This window comes from Hylaeus volcanicus, chromosome 2, assembly GCF_026283585.1.
Source record: "Hylaeus volcanicus isolate JK05 chromosome 2, UHH_iyHylVolc1.0_haploid, whole genome shotgun sequence".
NCBI lineage: Eukaryota > Metazoa > Arthropoda > Insecta > Hymenoptera > Colletidae > Hylaeus > Hylaeus volcanicus.
In genome coordinates, this window is record NC_071977.1 from 3,428,711 (window position 1) to 3,439,804 (window position 11,094).

Consider the following 11,094-nt stretch of genomic DNA (forward strand, 5'->3'; position numbering starts at 1 on the left):
ACAAGGAGAGACTTGTTTATACGCGATGTTAAAAAATATCATACTCGCATTCATTTTCTAATGCATATTACTCTGGTACTACACGCGCAACTTCGTCAAAATTGAAATATATCATTCTACATTTATTAATTTACTTTCCATTCAGTCTTGGTTTCGATCTGTCTTGTACAAATTGTTTTGCAGTCGAAAGTATCGTACAAAGTTTCTTTGTTTCTCCCGTCAAATTCGACGAAAAAAATCACGAAATTCAAGCGATCGTATCTAACAAACTAAACGGTAAATCGAACCCATATTTCGTACGGATGTGTATTAAGATGTAAATTTGAAGTTTTCAAAGTTGTGAGACGATCCGATCTGTTGTCATTTTCGACCAAACCACCTTAAACGACCGGGCGCGCGTTACTGTCCATACTCGCTAGCCATCGAGCGACGAAATTATCATCGACAGGGAATTACCACCTCCGACCGTTACCTGTGAATCATAGTCGACGTAATTTGACGAGACTTCGATAATTAATTGCCCGTTCTGCCGTGTCGGTTCCGTTCTTGCGCACCGCAGATAGTCGAGCGTTATTACGCTCTCGAATGTACGATTATGTTAACACGCGATTATTTGACTGTTGAAACGTCTCTGGCTTCCTATTGCGAGTTGATTTATTACAGCGGGCAGGTTAACGACAAGACCACGGATCTTGGTACGTTGTACAACAAGGCCTGCGTATTGAATGCACAACCTGTTTTCGTATCATTTTCCTTTTTGCTCCTAGCCGAGGCACGTCAGAATCCAACGGCCCCGAGGATCTCGACGGTGCTCGCAATTTTACACATGGCTCGTTAGATTGATTGAAATTGATTTCCTCCCGGTCTCGTTAATTCGTGCGGCTCGGCAGTTTCTGCAACGGATGCATAGCCGCAGATTGCGCATTGTTCCCCGCCCCTGAGAGTTTGTTTATCGATAGATTCCCGCCCGTGAGATTGTTGATCCTGCGTGCACGTTTTACTTTCTTTTGCGGCTCGGAATAAGGACGGGCAAACGGAATGAAGAATTGCGCGAGTTACCTGTTTCAATCAGTCCCAGGCAATTGGAGTTGAATTGATCGTCCTCCGAGCACAGAGCGATCTCTGCCTTTTTCTCTCGTACTTTCTGTTCGATATTTACGTTTCACCGAGGGACCTTGGATTCCACGATTATTTCGATAGAATTAACATTGATGAACGTTAGCAAACATTTTAAAGAGTATCATGCAAAATAGCAATCTTTGTTAGGTTCGGTATTTCGTGAAATTAAGTATTTTTAAGTTACCAGTTGTTTAAAGTTTATTAGAATATCCTCCTTAGTCTTGTTGGGTGTTTGGTCCTGTTCAGGAATATTTCGAAATTTTTTATTAAAAATGAAAGGCTCGAACTTTGAGGACTAATCATTCGAGAGACCTTCTTTATCATTTCTGAATGTAACATTTCTATTACTTTGAAAAATTTGCATGAATCCACGCCCCTACCTATGAAAAGAGGGATCTTTGGAATATAAAAGTATCGATAATGGTGATTCGCGAGAGTTATTCATCCGACCATTAGGTTTCTCACGTTTCTCGCTCCCTGAGAGCTCGTTGAAAATAATACTTACGGTTTACAAATTTTATTGTCGTACGCGCGGCTCGTGTCGTCACATTTGCTACGTCACATTATTGTTCCTTAATCATTTCCGGGTACCGCTTCCCACGTTCGTTCTGGTGGGTACTTTTACACGAGTCACTTACATCGATATTGCGTCTAGCTGTATTACGGGATTTTATTTCCGACTTACGACAGCCGATTGTATCGTGTCGAACTTTCGCACGAAGCAAGTTTTCTTCGGAGACAAAGAAAACCTTCTGCGAGGAGCTTAGAATTCCTTTGTTGTAAATAGATGTTGTTCGAAATGGGAGTGGCGAAATTCTAGCTTCGACTGAAATTAACGTTTCTTCCATGCTGAGCGATTGTAAACACGGACACTTTTTCTGCTCCGTTTCTTCAACGTTTCCGAGAAACGACTTCGAATGTTATGTTTACAGTTGGAACTTTTACGTGTGAATAACTGTTTGTTTTCATTTCGATGTACAAGTATCGGCTCGATGTTACGAGACGAGTTAGGACTGTGAATATTTATGAACTTTACGCGTTTGGTCATATATGTGGACGTTTAGATTTTTATAATAATAATTACTGTCAATAATAAAAAGAACAGAAATGTGACAATAACTTATTCGCTACAGAATCCATGTAGAATTCACGAGTCTTTAATATACGAATGTAGTATTTACTTGGGAGTGGTATCGAATCCTTATTAATATGTAAGAGTACGTAGGAAAGTGCAGAAACTCGCGGAGAATAATTTACGTAGTCGACAAGAGTCGTCGACTGTTCTCTACACGTTCCTCCAGTTTTATCACTTGCTCTTACATATCAATAGGTTTGTTTAAATAACCCTCGAAGCGTGTGGTGTAACGTAGATATAGTATCTAAAAATAAAACGATAGTAAACATTTATTCATTTATTTCTTAGTTATGTATCTTGTTAGATGAACCTTTTAGAGGAATTATTTTTATATTCAAGTGCATATGAATATTAACAATTGTCGATCCTTTATAGTATTTTCTATCTACATCTGTACTTATAATTTATTCATACTGCAATCAAAGATCGATACTTGTACTTGTTCGCTCTGAAATATTTTATTTCATAATCTAAACTTTGTCGTAATAAGATACCAAACACCTGTTGTATTTTAATACTTTAACGATAGTTTTATTAAGTAAAGTATATCAAGAACTTGTGCACGTCTTTAAAACGCAAGAAACACGTTTTAATATAAGACGCTTTTTAAAGATCGACAAGAAAGTAAGAAGAGAAAAATAAAGCGGCGATGCTGCTCGAAGGGCAATATTTATTCTCTTCGTAACGAATAGAAAATTATTCACCATTTATTCTCTATTCGAAACTTTCATTTGGACGAGAGTTTTACTCAATGGCCAGAGTTTTACTCTGGTCTGGCGGATGCACGAGTAACTGTAATTTGTTTAGGCGACCTCAGAACAGTGTATGATTGTTTTAGAGACAGCCATACGACCTGCATACTACCGCTGCTAATCAAATCCACAACAATGGTCTTTTTCGAGTAATTAGGCGCGGTATTTACGCACACCGCTATCCTTTAACGTCGCGCCGTGCTACATTCAGCATAGCGTGTCTGCTTCCTTAATTAACCACTATCCAAGATTCAACGCGATGATATCCGCTGTTGTAGGTCCCTTCATAATCGTCGTCTTATGGTCACTGTATTACCTTTTGAACTACAAGACGATTGTAAGGGGATGCTACAACATTTTTCAATTTATTACACGATTCGTAATTAAGAAAAATGTCTTGATAATAAAGACGAAGCGAACATTTTATTTCTTGGATACAATCACTTTTAGTTACCGCGGTACGTCGCGGTAATTAACAAACCTTTCTCGTGTCTAATTGCATTGCGTATTTTTCTTAATCGTGAAATGTAGAATAACCAATTTCGTAGTAACCTTTTAAATTCGTTCCGTATAATTTTTATTCGGTTCTTTTCGACTGCCACGGACTAACACCGATCATTAACCGAGTTCTTAATAGCTTCAGGTGGCATTCGGACCACCGAATTTAGCATATGGGAGCTTCAAGGTGGTCACCCTTCTAGATACTGATTATAGCCATTGTAGTGGAACCCCTCATTGGTGGTTTCTATACCTCAACAGCTGCGAGTTTCATTAACCCTCTTTATCGTAAGGGAAATTTTAGGGTCTCGACTGACCCCCAGACATTTCTACATTTATCACAGCTTGGTGGGTTGGCAGGAAAGTTCGTGCCGTTTTTTAGTAGGTGGTCTAAGGACAGGTTCGGGCATATTTGGAAAAAAGTTTGGTCACGATAAATTGTTGCCAGTGTTACACGTCTTTGAATATGGAAGTAAACAAAGTGCATTTTAAGCATTTAAGGCAGAGGTTCCCAAACTTTTCAGACCCGCTCCCTTAGTATACAGATTGTTTTCGGCGGCTCCTTTAATACCAATCGATACGAGGCTGATCTGAAATATGTTAGACAGACTAGATTTTGTGGCACGAGCTAAGAGTTAAGATTAAAATTCTTACAAATTGTCTACTCTCGGTAGACAAAGCGCTAGGAAGTAGTTGCTAGGAAGTAAAATCTATACGAATTCTTTCTCGTATAGGGAACAGTGGAACGCATCCTCAATGCAAACGTATCATGCACAAAACATCGCAAATATCAAGTGTCTCGATACGAGAGAAGCCAGCAGGACAGGCGAGCAGATCGGCAACAATTGCGTAAAATCGGAAGCTTCCTCGTTGTTAAGAAATGAAATGTCAGAAGTAGCGCGACGCCTGTTCCATTGAATGGGCAACGGTTCGTTCAATTTGTCATTCGGCTCTCATGATTTTACTGCTGCACCGTTCCATGCGATGCATTCGCTTTTGGCGGAGCGCAGAGGTGTCTTTCGGCGCGTTATTCGCGACGCGTGACAAATAGATTATTGCTACGCGATTAATGCGCCATTGTAAAATCAGACGTGTCGACAAATTTGTTACTCGACGAGAGTTTGCTGACAACGGTTGAGCTTCGATGATACGATCGAATCGTTTGTATAAGAAACTAGGAAAAGTGATATTTAACGCTTTATCTGTCTATTAGGTTCGTTTATTTAGGAATTTAATTAACTTTCTACGTATATTAGCTATTTTGCTAGCAGCAGAAAAAAAAGAAACATAAGAAATGGAATAAACGAAACAAATGAAGCAAATGAAACAGCAGTAATGAACGAAATGAATAACGAAATGTTTCAAGTATTGGTCAACGTTCAATTAACAACATTGCAAAAAAGTTGTGAACGATGTTGCAAAACAGTAGTCACGAGTTCCAGGATTTCTAACAGGCAATGTTGGCATCGCGATTAATCAATTACACGTACGCTGTCGTTGCAATTAGCCTGCATAAATGTACACCTCGTTGCACTACAGTGCGCGATATGAGCTAAACGGTAAAAAAAACCAATCGTCGGTTTTGCCTAAGACTTTTAAGTTGTATTTTGATTTGCAACGGATACCGCGTGCGATATCTACCGTGTTCAACTGTTCCATTAGCGCCGGTGCAAACAGGCTTTTGCCAAAGCCGCTTTATTCCACGACTAGCTGGAAGTCCAGCTTTTGCTCACGGTTTTACTCGCACGAATAGTGCCGGGGAAAAGAATTAAGTGTTTTCCACTTGAGAATCCAGCAAGTGAAGTTTACGTATACGGTGGTGATAAAAATTACGAATAACGTTACATAATGTGACCATTATATTAAAAATATACTTGGACCGAACTACCGTGTTTTCTTACGTTTTTTCTTTTTCTTTTTATGCGCACTAAAAAATTAATTGTTAGGAGAGTATCTTTTAGGAGTATCTTTTAGGAGTATCGTTTAGGTCAGCAGAAATAGCAGAGTCTTAGTAGAAGACGTCATGTGCATCCTCTCTGACAACACAAATGAATAAATCCTTACAGAACATGAATATTTATGAAACAAAGAAAAATTATTTTTTGAACTCGAAGAATGCTTACAAAGGTCGAATATCTTTAATATTTATAATAATACCTTTAATAACACATTTTCCGTATGTATCAATCTGTATGGGACCGAGTAATCCTGAAACTGTTGAGAGTCGAGCGAAGAAACAAAATTTTCGAAAAAATACCTACGCTCACAGGTTTATTTATAAACACAGATGGGATCGCGATTTCTCGAGCGGGCATTTACCCCATTATCACCTCTTGGTTCGCGTACGAACACGTCGGTTATCGTTCTATCGAAGAGTACTACGCTGAACGTCACGCTCTTCAACCTACGCTCCGCTTTACGACCCGAAGAAGCTTCTAAGAAATCTTACGTAATCGCTCGCCGCGATGCGAACGCATTTATAGTTGGGGAGCGAGAGACTTTACAAAGCATGGCCGCGACGAGATGTTCCGAAACCGCGGATCCAGATACATGGCGTGGTTTGATCTGTGAACGAAGATCGTGACGAGAATTACAACCCAAATTCTAGATAGCTTCTGGAAAAAATGAATGATGAAATCGAAAAGAAAATCTAATTAAACGCAAATATACGCCTACTTTCGCGCGGAAAATTGTAAAATATTTAATAATAATAAATTTCAAAGTTTCATTTGCGCGAAGCATTTCGGAGCAAAAGCACGTTATATGAAATGGAGTAAATATTCTGCTGGAGAAAATAACGTGTAAAAATTACTTCAACTAATATCGGATACAAATTATATTTTATTTTAACACTTTTGCATACAGTTTGTTACACAAGAGTAACGTTGATATTCGCCAAAGGATCGATTCGAAATACGAAACAGGTTATTTTAAAATCGTCCATTTCTCCAAGATCGAAGGAAACATCCTTGCTACCATGATTTTATTAGGTTGTCCCGAAAGTTTCTTTCGCGAGTTGCATTCGATTATTTTATGTGGTCGTGTTTATATAAACAATCTAATTAACCGACTTTGTTTCATAAATATTCATGTCGTAACGGTAATGGAGCAAAATGAATCGCGCACAATTCAGTAATGTAACATAAAGCATAGAACATTGTGCATGTTTTACTTATTAATAAAGCGAAAGAAACTTTTCGGACAACCTAATACATAATGTACATCATGCACAAAGAAAATTATTCGGTCTGTCCTTCTCTGTTTTTAACCTGCAGAAGTAGGTTAGTAGTCCTCGGGTCTCTACAGGGTAAAATAATAAATTTAGTAAGTAATTTATAATACTTTGGTTAAAGTATATACTATAAATGTCTGTGCGTCCTATAAATATCAATCTCTGTCACCGTAGTGTCCGTGCCGCAGATGGTATAATCGGCCGGTCATGTGCTTGATCTCGCCGGTTCGAATCCCGTTCATCGAACGTCTTTTTTGTTTCTTTTACACGTGTAATGAGCGCGTGTATTATATCGAATCGATGTCATACGCGCATTAAAGGTACAGAAATAATCGGCTGGATTTAGGTACAATACCATCTACTCTACAAGAAGCGGATAGTGATTAGAGTGTCCTAGAAAATGTTCCACATTTCGAACTTTGAATCTACCAACTAACTACCTCCAAGCATAATTCAAGCAAGTATGATCTACGGTCTTCTGCCATTGGTCCGAGAGCATTTACGAGTTCCTCTGCAACACCGTGCTCGTTCTTTAGATGCAAAAACTTTTGGTACATCCATGTTTCATGACGTCATAATTGTTGAATCATCTTCCGCTCAAGAAACACGCTCTGCTCAGAAAGAAAGGGAGCAACGTCTGGTCTATATACACACTGAGCGAATTGTTCTAATTACGGAGTTATCGTTTCAATTTTGCCCTACTCCGTTTTAGAAATGATCGATACGAGGAATGAAAATGCAAACAAATGCATGATGTACATTATGCAGTTGCGTAATTAGTAATGCGAATACTAATACACCAGTAGCGATTAGACTGCGGACTAGACTGTGGACGTTTACGCAAATTCATATTTTCACAGATACATTAGGTAGAGGGAAATGTAATGTCGTTTCTTTTACATTAAATTCAAACTTTCCAATAAATTTCTGTCTTTAATTCATTATATAATCTCCCTCATTGTCAGCAGCCTTTTGTCACCTGGTGTGCAAATTTTCACTGCCAGAGAAATCAATGAGCAGATAAATTAAATGACCAAGTATTTAAGATGGCAAAAACGACATTACTTTCCGGGCCACCTAATAGAAAAAGAATTGAAATTTAAATGAAAATATGCCTTATATTCTAAAGGTATAACATGTATGGTATCGTTGACATTTGACATTTTTTGCATTTGTGCATATTCTCATAGATTTACCCATATTTCCACCTAATAGAAAAAGAATCGTAATTTAAATGAAAATATGCCTTATATTCTAAAGGTATAACATGTATGGTATCGTTGACATTTGACATAATTTTGCAATTGTGCGTATTCTCGTAGATTTACCCGTATTTTTATTTTCTATAAGTGTGTAAACATCCGCAGTTGAGTGCCAAGCTACGTGACGGTTACTTACGTTACTCATGTTTAGTACCGATTAACCCTACGCATTTACTTTCAATTTAAAAAAAAAAAAAAGCGAAGGGTGATCCCCCAGTTTAAACGCTATCCTCAGGAAACTCCAAATACATCGCGATTAGGTTCAGAATTTTAGCTATTAGGTTGGTGCAAAAGGAACTGCTGTTTTTAATCTTTAGCTTTAAATGACTATACCTTCTTTTTGATTTTTTATATATAACAAACTTTATTAATCGAAATAAGAACCATTAGAATCAATAAATGTTTTCCAATGAGAATTCTGGAGTTCTTGAGGCCACAAATTCATCGAAGCTCTCAATTCTTGACCTCTCACGAACTCGTACAAAAATATCGCTCTTTTCTAGCATTGCTAAAACGATGAAAGTACAGCGTAAACCAACAGCGATCATATAATATTTGTAATCAAAATAAAAAGCAGATTCTAAGCTTGATACGTACAATGTGAATGTACAAACCGCGATTCCTTTGGATCAACCTAATATTTACTGTATCGAATCGACTGGTTCGAGTAACTAAATGCGTTGTAAATATAAATTTATCGCGAATGCCGTATAGGAAAACTCTTTTCAAACTACGTACTTTACAACAGACTATTTCTTATTCTTAGCCTCTTTCTCTCTTATTCTCTTTTGTTCTCTGTATTCTGTATTCTGTGTTCTGTGTTCTTCTGCCGTTGCTCGGCACTTCGCCTGTTTATAATAAACACTTTCTCCCTCTCTCTCTCTCATCCGCACTCGTCTCATTCGCTCAACTTCGCATTCATACATTCCTCGGCTAATTTAACCCTTAAATGGACAATGTTGTTTTTAAACAACATACTAAACATCACAGATAAAATTGACCTTCTTTTATTTTTTTGTAATTTTGACAACTAGTTCTTATTTCTGAACGAATTTTGTACTATTTTTAATGTTGGCACTATCCAATATTTTTATGCATTGAAAATAAGTTAATGTCAAATGTCGCTTTGAAGAGAACTTTTCGGCAAACATGAAACAAAAATCGTCCATTTAAGGGTTAAACAGCCTACGAACGTAATTAAACAATTCGTTCGGAAATTCGATAAATCGACCTTCTGTTGTACAATAAACGTCGTGAATTAATTCCAATATTCCAGAGAAAAGAGCTAAAGATGTGAACGTGTCGATATCCCAAAATGATTCGAGTTTGCTCCGAAAGTGGAGCCGAACGTCCCCGGAGAGGCTAGTCGTTAACCCTAGCCGAGATAATAGAGAAAAGCGTGGGCAAAGAAGAAGCTCCCTCCGTCCGTTCTGGTCCCGGTGGGACGAGGCGGGTGATCAGTATAGCGTTCTCGGTACAGCGGCGTACCAACGCGTGGTGTAGCCACGAGTCTGCGTGGCGTGCAAGCAACAGGAGGCGCTGGATCGTGGGTCGGTAAGGGGGGGGGGGAGGAGGCTCGAGGCAAGGGGACGTCGACGCGCAAAGTTTGTAGTTTTGTTTGAAGCCGATCTTTGCCGAAGGCGAGTGCTCGGCCGCGAACGACAGGCTTCGTAGCGTGTCGGTGAGCACCAGCTGGCTGCCGGCTGCACGAACCGACAGAGTTCGCCGTTCCACGGTCGCCGTCGGTGGACGGACCCAGTGGCGTGCACCTTGTTCTTCAAAGATTCTCCCGTCCTTCGCTGCGCTCTTCTCTCCTTCACCCAGTTCTTTTTCTCCCCTTGCTGGACTCCCCTTCGGCCGGCAAGAAGGTTTAAAAGGAAGGTGGGGGCAGTTGGTTCTCCAGTTCGCGCGGCTCCGAAAACCTGAACCCGTCGGATCATCCGCGCACCGGTCTTGGAGCTCTGGGTCAGCCGGGCGACTTCTCTTCGTCTCTGTCTTCTCTCCCCTCGTGGCGAGCTCGTGCCACCCGCGGGCCACGGTCGTTCCGACCGTTCCCGACCGTTTCTTTCTTCGATCCCTCCCCCTTTCCGTCTATCTCTCCCACCCCGCTCTCGCGATCCTCCACTCCGTTCAACAGCCTCTATACCTACCTGAGCCTGTCCGCCTGCCTATCTCTAGTCGCCTGCTCCATCCATTCGACGCGGTTTCCCCACCGCGAGAGAGCAGAACGTCGCGAACAGAGAGAATCCATCTCTCGCTTCCTCCGTTCGATGCATCGCCGTGCCACGGCTAGCGTGCCAGCGAAGAGGACACTTGGTCCGACCGGCGCGACGCGCGACCAACCGACCAGCACCACCAGAAACACGCGGCCGCGCGCTATGTGCCGGCCAACTTCGATGTTCCAGTGTTGAGAGCACTGCGCTCTGGTGCGGATCGCGTTATGCCAGTTGGTGGTTCGATGTATTCCGTTTGGTTCCTGTTCTCGCCCTGTACGCTAGACGCGCGCCGTTCATCTCGCCTTCGTCGCGTCTTCGAGTTGTTTCTGTGATTAATCCAACGCCACGTGCCCTCGCCCTGTCACCTGAGCTAACCTGGAGTGGATATACAGTTTGGTAACGTATCCACCTTGACTCTATCTCAGAGGACTACCCTGGAACCTACTACGGAGGCACGCTACGTCAGCTACAATTTTTATCTGAATTTTTATCGGAGTAAACTTGAAGTTTTCTTTTCTGATATTCGATGGGGTTGGGGTTTTCGGTATTTGGGAGGCTCGCGTCTCCCGTAGAAGGTTCTGGGGTAAGTGCCACGCGGTTTCTCGTTGTTCCCTTATCGGTAGGCATCTCTGCGCTCCCTGCTCCGTGGCTAGGTTCCAGCTTCGTTCTTTAGCGGGCTTCGAAGCATTCTCAAAATGACGCTCGTACATACGACACTGTGTGCCCTAGCTCAATTAACACGTCGATCGCCATGTCACCTATATATATATATATATATATATCACTGGGTCCTGAGTTCGAGAAAAGAATTTTGATTGTTTCTGTAACTTTGCTTGAGAAATTCGGAATGGGTCGAAACGATCATGCTCTGAGAAACCTA

The 11,094-nt window shown here is 40.7% G+C and overlaps 1 protein-coding gene and 1 long non-coding RNA gene across 5 annotated transcripts in view; one reads left to right on the forward strand and one right to left on the reverse strand.

Moving 5' to 3' along the window:
• The window catches only part of LOC128884809 (klarsicht protein), a 168,879-nt gene that overhangs the window by 20,438 nt on the left and 137,347 nt on the right, over nucleotides 1–11,094 (forward strand). The window lies entirely within an intron of this gene.
• On the reverse strand, nucleotides 6,328–7,695 carry LOC128884819 (uncharacterized). Its single transcript, XR_008459488.1, has 2 exons — nucleotides 7,177–7,695; nucleotides 6,328–7,094 (listed from the first exon to the last, which is right to left on the reverse strand). It is a non-coding gene; the product is annotated as an uncharacterized LOC128884819 (long non-coding RNA).